General features: G+C 39.4%; 1 protein-coding gene across 1 annotated transcript in view; it reads left to right on the top strand.

The window, feature by feature from the left end:
• The first annotated feature begins 4,713 nt into the window (after positions 1-4,713).
• LOC136842054 (ankyrin repeat and BTB/POZ domain-containing protein 2) overlaps positions 4,714-11,306 on the top strand; it is a 503,426-nt gene continuing 496,833 nt past the window's right edge. Inside the window, exon 1 of the mRNA XM_067109545.1 lies at positions 4,714-5,520. The gene's annotated coding sequence lies outside the window, so the exon portion shown is untranslated. The remainder of the gene's footprint in view (positions 5,521-11,306) is intronic.

Raw genomic sequence — 11,306 nt, 5'->3', positions numbered from 1 at the left:
CTGTTTTTATAACAACTGATCTCTTCCTGTATTTCCCATTACCTTCTGTTACTACAGTATATCTATCTATCTATAGATATAAAAGTGGATGTATGTATGTGTGTGTATGTGTATGTTCCACATATTCTGTGAAACACATTAAGCAATTTAAACAAACTTGTTATACATATGACTTACCATCTGGGAAAAAACACTGTGGGGGTAAGACATCACTGGCACCATGGGGGGCGGCATTGTGGGAAGGGTGTGAAATGTAAAATTACAGAAAGCGACAGACATTAGTGTTTAATCCATAATTTTCGAGGTTGCTGAGAAGAATAGTGACACTCTTGATGCCCCTTAATTCCAAGTTCAGTCCCAATAGGAAGGCGGGTGGGAAGGGGTGGGAAGGTGGTGACGTGTAAAAATAACCGAAAACTACAGATATTAGTATCTAATCGATAGTTTTTGAGGTCACTGAGATAAACAGTGAAACTCCTGATGCCCTTTAACTCCAAGCTCAGCCCCGATAGGAGAGTTGGGAAGGGGTGAAAAATAAAATGTCAAAAATTACAGAATTAGTGCCTAATCCATAGTTTTTGAGATCTCTGGGATGAATAGAGACACCCGCAATGCCCTTCAGGTCCAAGTTCAGCCCCTGATAGGAATGAAGGGGTGAGAAGTGGTGAAATATAAAACGTTAAAAATGCTGCGCAATGCAACTGAAGCAACTATCTTAACAGGAGGGAGAGAGAGAGAGAGAGAGAGAGAGAGAGAGAGAGAGAGAGAGAGAGAGACAGACAGACAGACAGAGAGACAGACAGACAGAGAGAAAATTTATCGGTTGTCAATCAGAGATTTCCCAGGCAGCGCCTGGTTGGTCAGTTAGTATATATATATGTGTCTGTATATATATTGTGTATATAATTTATCTATTTATATACAAATGGATGTATGTATGCTTGTGTGTGTATGTTCCAGCATAACTCTGGAACAAATTGAACCGTTTCAACCAAACTTGGTATACTGTACATATGACTTACTATCTGGAAAAGAATACTGTGGGGTTAAGACATCACTAAGAAAAAGTTAAGTGTATCTTAGTTTAACCAGACCACTGAGCTGACTAACAGCTCTCCTAGGGCTGGCTGGAAGGATTAGACTTATTTTACGTGGCTAAGAACCAATTGGTTACCTAGCAACAGGACTTACAGCTTATTGTGGAATCCAAACCACATTATAGCGAGAAATGAATTTCTATCACCAGAAATAAATTCCTCTAATTCTTCATTGGCCGGCCTAGCACCAAAGGGCACCAAAGGGGGTTGGGGTGGGAAGGGCTTCCCTGAAACGGGGCTGGGTCTGCCTGTAGACTTAGTAACTAAATAAACTCCATGGTATACGTATGACTTACTACCTGGAAAAGAATAGTGTAGAGGGGGGGGGGGTAAGACATCGCTGGCAACAAAGGGGGTGGGAGTGGGAAGGGGTGACATGTGAAAATAACCAAAAACAATAGAATCAGTGTCTAATCCATAATTTTTGAGGTCGCTGAGATGAATAGTGACGCTCCCGATGGCCTGTAAGTCAAGTTCAGCCCCAGTAGGAAGAGAGGTTGAGAAGGGGTGAAATATAAAATGTCAAAAATGTTGGGCCATGTAATTGACAGGAGAGAGAGAGAGATAGAGAGAGAGAGTAGAGGGGGTGTTAGGGAGGAGAAAGAGGGAAAGAGTGAGGAAGAGTTGGGGAGGAGAGATAGAGAGAGAGTTTATCGGTTGTCATTCAGTTGCCCCAGGCAATGCCGGGTTGGTCAGTTAGTATATATATATTTATATACACACACACACACACACACACATATATATATATATATATATATATATACATAATAAAGCTGAGATGTGGACGGCACTGATGAAACGTCGCATATTTTTTTCACACCATTTAACTACTGAATCAATTCCCGCAACATTGGCATCTTCAGTTACTTACACCAAAGACTCATCAGCAGCTCGCCAGACCCCTCTACACACAGTATCATTTACATTTAAGAAATGGATATCGTTTGGTGATTTGTTGAGAGTGATTCCTTTTTTTTTTTCCTTTTATGAAGGTACTAGATTACGTAGACAGGAGAGCACTAGCGGATCCAGAAAAATTCCATGGGGACACCAATTTTCATATTATACATACATACACACACACACATATATATATATATATACACAAACATAATACATACATATATATATGTGTATATATACAGTATATGCATATATATATATATATATATATATATATATATATATATATATCTTTAAGATCATTGTTATTATTATTATTTTTTTCTCATACTTTTACTATTATTTCTATAATAGATTTTGTATTTTTTCCTCATCTTTATATTTCTCATTTATGTTACTATTATCTAAATCTTCAATATCAATATTTTGCCATTTTTTTCATGGGGGACACGTGCCCAGGTGCCCCGCCCCCTCCCCGATCCGCTAGTGCAGGAGAGCGAGAGGTTTGGTGCAAAAGTCTGCCATGACGAGGATGTATTGAATATCCATGACTAGCGATAAAAAGGTAGGGATGATGTACAAGGATCTAAAGGTGAAAATGGGAGAAAACCCACGGTTGCAATAAGGAGTAATAGTTAGAGAGGTTGGACAGCGAGATTGAAGGAAGGAAGCGGGAATGGCGGTAGGGTAAAAGTCTAAAAGGTGGGTGCAGTTAGGGACAGAAGGGATGTTGCAAACACAACACCACCTGAGGTTCACTGACAGCACTAAGCCTCTACCATAATCTTCATGGCAAGAAGTATATATACATATATATATATATATATATATATATATATATATATATATATATATATATATATATACACACATATACATACATACATATTTCAGGGCAGAGATTCTTCATGTGGAGACTTGATTTCAATACGATATTCAATCTTAATTATTTGTTGAAATGCTTTGTGTACCATTCACGTCATTTCTTCACTCAAAACATCCATTACCTCGCAAAATTCTGCATCAGCTTTTACGTTATGCATCGAGGTATACAATAACTGATGTTTTTGCATGAGCTCTTTATCCCTGATATAAGTGTAAGGGCTTTATCGTCGTCATTGCGATTTGTGGCACGCACCACGAACAATTGATATTATTGTCGTGCTTTGCACACTGTTGCTATTCTCGTATAGTCTGTTGGTCTCGAGTTGGCCTTTTAGGTACCTTGTTATCACTGTCATCTGTAGCAACCACTAAAATGTTAATGAACTTCGACTTCAGCTTCGGTCGCGTTCATCACACACACACACAACACATACCCAGCCACAATGTCTCCAGCACATACGAGGCGATCAAGGCGATGATGTTCCAGTTGCCTAAACGACCGATTCGCTCCTCCGTTCATAGCAGATGTTTAGCACAGCCGTGGCCAAACTCTCCTCCTCCCCCTCCTTCTGATAGTAGTAGTAGTAGCACTAGCAGTACCACCACGATATAGCAGCATCCACAGCAGCAGCCACAGCAGCAGCCCCACAGCCTCAGCAGCACGGCGATGGAGGCAGGGAGTGGGTAGGCGCAACGCAAGTAGTAGTAAGCAGTGTGGTGACAGGGGTGCGTGGGGCAGGTTGCCACTCGTACAGTAGTAGCAGGGGATGACTGTGTCCGCTGCAGCAGCCTGTACCATAGCACCACGAAGCATTCCTTCGGAGTGGGCGGTACCATAGCAGTATCAAATCTTAGTCTGACCTCGTCTTGGGAGTGCGAGAAGTGCTTGGGTGCTAGAGAAGCGTCTGTGGGCATTTGCGTCAGTGATTTTACCATCTAGGAAGCTATTGACACGTGACATTAGGTTCCTTTGGCCAAAATAAATATTGCCGGGGATAGCTGCAAAGAAAATGTCATGAGGAACCGGAAAACAATTAGTGGTGCCTTTTGCAACTATCAACAGGCTCATTTTAAAGTTAAGCAGTGAAAAAATCTTGAGGACTTCTATAACAAACAAAAAAGAAAACCAAAACGCATGCAGTGAACGTGTGATTGAACGTGTTAGCGACGTTCCTTAGTCCTCAGTTTGTCTCATAGTACGATGGTCAAAGGTTTTCACTCAAAAGACGCACCAGCAGCCATGTGTTTATTAGCCAGGTGCTCCGTGAAATGTGCTTAACAGTTCATTACCGTCAAAAGGCCGTCTACCTGTCCGTGCGTGCGTGCGCGCGCGCGCTTTGCAGTAATAAGCATGACTTCTGAGTGAGAATTATATCAGGTGGCCGCTTCCTTTAATATTAATCAGTGTGTGTGTATGTGTGTGCGTGTGTGTGTGTATGTGCATGTGCATGTGCCTCTTCGTTCGTTGACAGATAATAGAGAAGAGTCTACAATTTTTTACCTCGACAACATTCCATTTTCTTTTTTTATTTCAACTGGTTTATCAAGTTGCCTTTTTTATTTGTTGAGTTTTTATTGTTCACTTGCTGGTTTACCCTTTCTTCTCATTGGTTTTTAAAATTGTTTCTCCAGAGTTATACGCATCTTCTCGCACAAGAAGAAAAAGAGAACTGTTTATCTTCATCTACCTCCAAGAATTCGAAGCTCATAGAGATTAACAAATGAATGTTGCTCAGTCAGATATTTGCGCTCAGTGATTGTCATAAGTCTAAAAGTGCCTTTTGCGAATCCTTCAAGAATAAAATTCTGAGAATCGACTTTTCGAGGGAAACTTGGATACACAAACATCCTATCGTGTTTCTCTGCGTCATCATTTACGTGCAAAGATATCAAGGTATACCTTGATGTTGAAGTGTTTGAGAAATCAGACGCAGTGGTGCTAAAACGCTATTGTTACATATTTTCTCTTACTGAACATTAAAACAAGCACCAGAAATACAAATTGCATAGACATTAACTCTGTTTAATTCAAATAATCGCGATGCATTGTGTGCTGATCGTTAACACTGTGTTACGTAACAGATGAAGTGATTTACGTAGAGAAAATTAATCTGTTTTTCCTATGATAAAAAATAAAAAAAAACAATCCCGTTAGCGTACTTTTAAATCTCAGGTAACTGCAAGAGTACTTTAATCAGGGAATAATTGTTTAAGTAGAGAACAAACCATAAAAAAAGAAGAAGCGTTAGCGTCACTACCAGCCATATCTCTCTCTCTGCCTCAATACCAGTAGCCTGCCATTGGCCCATGTAGGACTAGAACTAGTTGCTACGGCTAAGATAGGCTACCTCGGATGAAAAAGTTCCACCGACCTCTTTGCTAAACGAACGTATCCTACACGTCTAAATAATTGTGAAATACGTCCGTGAAAGAGTACTAGTGCAAGCTGTCATGTCTGTAAAATATAGAAAATAAGGTTGTAATGTAAAGCGCCGTTGCTAGACCGTAAATAATCATAAAAAAGTGGTTTAATGAATCCGAGAGTTGCAATATACGCAACGAGAATCGAAGCTCTGGTCATTAATTTCTTGCCCAGGCAGAGAGGAATGTTTATCGCCTAGAGTGGATAAAGGTATGTAAGCTTTACTTTTTTTTCTTTCTTTCTTTCTTTTTGTGTTTTACTTTTTTTTAGTTCTGTTTTAGCTTAGTGTTTGGATGGGGATGCCAAATTGAATGAAGTGTCTTTTACATCAGAAGCATCTGTGGGTTAGGAAAAAAGATTTTTGCTGTATTGTGAAACTAAGAATTTTCTAACGGACTTGGTCCGGGGACTACCCTACAACCACAAGCGACCTCCCCCCACCCCTCTGCAGCATAGACACCCAAACACGCCCCCATACCTACTCGCCCCGTGTCTATTAGTACTAATTTTTTTATTCCAGGGATTTTGTAAATCTAATTCCGTTACTGAAAACCAGCTTCTAACGAATAAGACTCAACGTTTCAGGAAATAGGCAAAAATTCAATAGAAAACGACGAGAGGAAAGTAAGTAAAAAATCTTCCACCGCTAGGGACATCCTTTAATGATCATTGATTAACCACAATGCCCAATACCCCAGCTTGGCGATTGTAAAGGGCGGTTAATGCAGGGCCCGAGCTTCAATACCACTGGGTCGTATCGTTTATTGCAGAGTTATAGCAGCCAACAAGATGCCCAATCAAATCAAACCGTGTTTATCAGAACCGAACACTAAGTCTTGATTCAGACATACGCAGTCAGCCATTGCCCGGGGACAGGGTATGATTTCACATCGGTTATATATTTATCAGTTTGTTTATTTACTTATTTATTGTTACCTGCTTATTAATCGGCTGCTTTATTTATCAGTTTGTTTCGTTAGTTATTATTCAATTATATTTTGTTTATATACTTATTTGGTTGACTTAATTCGTTCATTAACTAATGTTTTTGTTACCTACTGTTTATTATCTACTTACTTCACTGAGTCGTTGATTTATTTTCTAGATTACTTGTTTCGTGCTCAATCGAGTGATTCACGAGTTATTTATTCGATTTATTTCTTTTATTACATATATACTTAGCCAGATGATATGTTTATTTATTGTTATCTGCTCATTTATTGATTTATTTATTTAGGGAAATAAACTGGTTTTTCAAGTACCCATGCTGAAACATCAGTATTTTTTGCACTCTGGCCAACTTCATTCATCTCCCAAAATGATAAACCACTCCAATTTGGAATTTCTTTCCTTCTTCCAGTGAATCCTGACTCACTGCTTTAGCAGTAAACGTTAAAATTACCATTATTATCATTTAATAATTAGAAAAGCAAAGTTCAAATCACAATTATCATTTATTTGGAAAAGCAAACAATCGAACAAGTTAGGTTGCTGACTTGTAAAACAAGCATCCACTAAAAAGACCCCGTAGGGGGTAGTACCGTCAGTGCAACTCATGCGGTGCACTGCAGGCATTACTTAAGGTTCTATGCAGCGTCCCTACCGCCCCTAGCTTCAACCCCTTTCATTCCTTTTGCTGTAGCTCCTTTCATATTCTCTTTCTTCCATCTTTCTTTCCGCCATCTCCTAACAATTGTTTCATAGTGCAACTGCTTTGAGGTTTTCCTCCTGTTAGTCCTTTCAGACCTTTCGACTGTCAATTTCCCTTTCAGCGCTGAATGACCTCATAGGTACCAGCGCTTGGCCTTAGGCCAAATTTCATTCCATTATGAATATTCCCTAACAAAAACAACGGTGCATGTAGGAAAAATTAAGCAATGGTGTATAACATTTCGAAGTAGTACTACAGTACAAGTTTTAAACGCAAGAACATCAGCATCAATCATATAGCCGGGAAATGCATTCTTCAGCTGTTGTTTCTTGTTTGGGTTTCTCTGCTATTTATCTTATTTGTTTTTCTGCGTTGTTTGCCTTTATAGCTTATTTCCGTTGTTATATTCGTTTTGTTGTTGTTGTTGTTGTTGTTGTTTGTCTTTATAGTTTTTTGTATACCTCTGTATTACTTTTTCTACACTGGCGTTGCCTTAACTATTGGGCATGTAGGCCTAGCCTTCAGCTTTCCCAGTTTGGGGTACAGCTTGACTTGTGATAATAATAATAATAATAATAATAATAATAATAATAATAATAATAATAATAATAGACATCTGTTACTGAGCACTGTGGCAAGGTATCACGTTACCAAAGTGTTCAGCACGGGCTGACCTTTAGAGCACAGTTTCTAAAGGATGTGGTCCGTGTCTTCTCATGGAGGGATAGGAGGGAGAAGTGGCGTGAGGCTCGCACTCTCACTTTTTGTGTCAAATGCTTGTAACTGGAATTCTCTTTTCCTCTGGAGTCACAGCCTCTAGACTAGAGAGAAACAGCTGTTAGCTGGAACTCTTAGTGAGATAATGATCGGTTTATTTATAATACGGAGGAATGAAGGCTTATAGGTGTCCGTGTCTTAACACCAAAGGCCTCTTTGAGAACAAATTACTTTTTGCGTCTACTTTGTATACATTTTCTCTTAGTAATTGTCTTAAATTTATTCCATAATTCTTGTAATGCACGGTTAGACAATGGGTAGCCTGTATCTTATAGCCTATATCTTATTGCTTATTGTTCCTTTGCATTTTTTCAGTAATTAATATTTTATATGCTACCATTCATAAGCAAACTTTCAGTGTTTTAGTGTGTCAGTTTAACTCATTCCTATTATTTTATTTTATTATTATTTGATATCTTCAAGGCACTGAGATACTTATTCTTAGTCTCCCTCTCCTTTTCCCAACATATAACGCAATATTCGGCTTCATAGATGTAATTAAATTGGCATCGTAGACTTTTTAGAAATAAACGGACACCGAACTAAGCAACCTAGCGATCAATGATGCTGACTTGGCATGTGAGAGGAGGTGACCCAGCGGGTGCGCCACGCGACAATCTTCGAGAATAGAGGGGAATTCGTCTCTCGTCTCCGTGGAACACTGGTTGAAATAATACCTGTAGAAGTGATTGTATAACTGACTGGCTTTTATTAACCAGGCAATTAATTAATAAGTTTCATTAGATATTTTTATTAGTGTTTCTTTGAGCTAAGGGGAGTTAGTGCCTGAAGATTTTACTTTGAGCTAAGGGGGATTATAACTTGAAGATTTGACTGTTAATTGATTACCAGGTCTGTCATGAATAAAGATTGTACAGCCACGAGACAAGAAAAGAAACGGGATCTATTTAGATTAAGGTCAAGGTCGCTGGTCAGCCGAACTACTTCCTTAGCCTTGTATTTGAGAGAGAGAGAGAGAGAGAGAGAGAGAGAGAGAGAGAGAGAGAGAGATACAAGCACTCGCAAGTAAGGTGAAAAGAGTGCTTGTATATGTTTATACGCCACGGGACGAGGAGAGAGAGAGAGAGAGAGAGAGAGAGAGAGAGAGAGAGAGAGAGAGAGAGAGATGAAGTCTGCACCTGTGAAATAAACTTTCCAGACACAGACGTATTAGGCCGATGTAATGGCTGAATACCTCAATTTGAAAAAAAAATGCGAGTGTTATTGAAGTACTACGTATGATTATCAGCAACTTCATCTGGAATGCTGATTTTATTTCTAATAGTTGGTAGTAACTAAGCCTGTTAAGATGAAGACTCAAAACTGCAAAAGAAGTTTTTTTTTTTTTAACATAAACACGTATTTGTTGTTGTGTCACTGACTTGAGACAAATGACTTAATTTGACATGAGATAAGTTTCTTTAATATCTTCAGTTTGATGCATCACAAGGAGATGGAGATTAATATATATAGTATCTATTATTATCTTCGCTTACGGACAGTCTGTCTCGTCCTTTGGAAACCTGTGCAAATTATGAAAAAGAAGACATATTGCTACGACGAAGCAAAGATAAATTCACTCTTCAACTTCTACAAACAGTATGCGTCAATGACCCCTGACGTTGTGACGCCAGCTTTATATATATATATATATATATATATATATATATATATATATATAATATATATATATATGTATATATATGTGTGTGTGTATATATATATCTATAGATGCCTTTTTAGTTTTCTGCAAAAGAAAACTATTGTGCCGGATTTGTCTGTCTGTCCGCACTTTTTCTGTCCGTCCTCAGATCTTAAAAACTACTGAGGCTAGAAGGCTGCAAATTGGTATGTTGATCATCCACCCTCCACTCATCAAACATGCCAAATTGCAGCCCTCTAGCCTCAGTAGTTTTTATTTTATTCAAGGTTAAAGTTAGCCATAATCGTATTTCTGGCACCGCTATAGGTACCAACAACACAGGCCACCGCTGGACAGTATCTGAGCTACATGGGCCGCGGCTACGAATTTCATGGACCGTGGCTGAGGCCACCACCGGACATTGGTTGAGTTTCATGGGCCATGGCTGAAAGTTTCATACAGCATTATACGCTGTACAGAAAACTTTCGTGGGCACATTTTTTACTTGTTTTCTTATAAGGAAGCCTACTCTAAACTAGTTCTTGTGGAGGCTTATGCCTATATACATTGTAATTCGTCTTCGTCCTATACTTAAAAGTAGGAATATCTACGTATGACAGTTTTATCTCAGTCTAGTATACATTTTGCTACCGTAACGATGCACATCGTTGTTGCGGGGTGAAACCTCATTATGTTTCTTCTCAAGTGTTATAATTACTCCCTGTACCTCCGTGTACTCATAATAAACAGGTGAAGGAATGCGTGGCACTGTTGAGTCATCATTCCACCCGTCCCTTATTCACTTTCTGAAGTTGTTCAAAGAATTAGAGACAGAGAGACTTGCCGTTATAAGTAGAAGTCGTGCGTCCTCCCTCCCTCCCTCTCTTTCTCTCTGCTGACTGCGTAAGCTTCGTAAAACTCACGACGAGTTTTATCGTAAAACGTTAAGTTGGTCTCTCTCTCTCTCTCTCTCTCTCTCTCTCTCTCTCTCTCTCGTGACTGCGTAAGCTTCGTAAAACTCGCGACGAGTTTTATAGCAAAACATTAAATTGATCTCTCTCTCTCTCTCTCTCTCTCTCTCTTCGCGACGAGTTTTATCGAAAAACATTAAATTGATCTCTCTCTCTCTCTCTCTCTCTCTCTCTCTCTCTCTCTCTCTCTCTCTCTCTCTCTGCGTAAGCTTCGCAAAACTCTTGACGAGTTTTATCGAAAAACATTAAATTGATCTCTCTCCCTCTCTCTCTCTTTCTCTCTCTCTCTCTCTCTCTCTCTGTCTCTCTCTCTCTCTCTCTCTCTCTCTCTCTCTCTCTCTCTCTCTCTCTCTGCGTAAGCTTCGCAAAACTCTTGACGAGTTTTATCGAAAAACATTAAATCTCTCTCTCTCTCTCTCTCTCTCTCTCTCTCTCTCTCTCTCTCTCTCTCTCTCTCTCTCGTGACTGCGTAAGCTTCGTAAAATTCACAACTAGTTTTATACCAAAGCATTAAATTGATCTCTCTCTCTCTCTCTCTCTCTCTCTCTCTCTCTCTCTCTCTCTCTCTCTCTCCCCTGACTGTGTAAGCTTCGTAAAACTCTCGACGAGTTTTATCGTAAAACATTAAGTTGATCTCTCTCTCTCTCTCTCTCTCTCTCTCTCTCTCTCTCTCTCTCTCTCTCTCTCTCTCTCCCCCGCCCCCCGACAGCGTAAGCTTCTGTAAAATTCACGACGAGTTTGATCTCGATTATCATTTGAACATCACTGGCGTAAATCCTCCTAGTCCACCTTTATAAGGATTTTGCACGCCATCTTTCACAATTTATAGGAAAAAAAATATGCACCCACATAATTCTGTGTGTAACAAGAATGGTCTACGGCCAAGGAAACTCCACATTAACACTTGACATCGATACTTGCCGTCTTTACCCTCTCTTGTGTTACCACAAGTTTG

Source organism: Macrobrachium rosenbergii, chromosome 1 (assembly GCF_040412425.1).
Source record: "Macrobrachium rosenbergii isolate ZJJX-2024 chromosome 1, ASM4041242v1, whole genome shotgun sequence".
Classification (NCBI taxonomy): domain Eukaryota; kingdom Metazoa; phylum Arthropoda; class Malacostraca; order Decapoda; family Palaemonidae; genus Macrobrachium; species Macrobrachium rosenbergii.
This window is presented reverse-complemented; position numbering and strand designations above follow the sequence as displayed.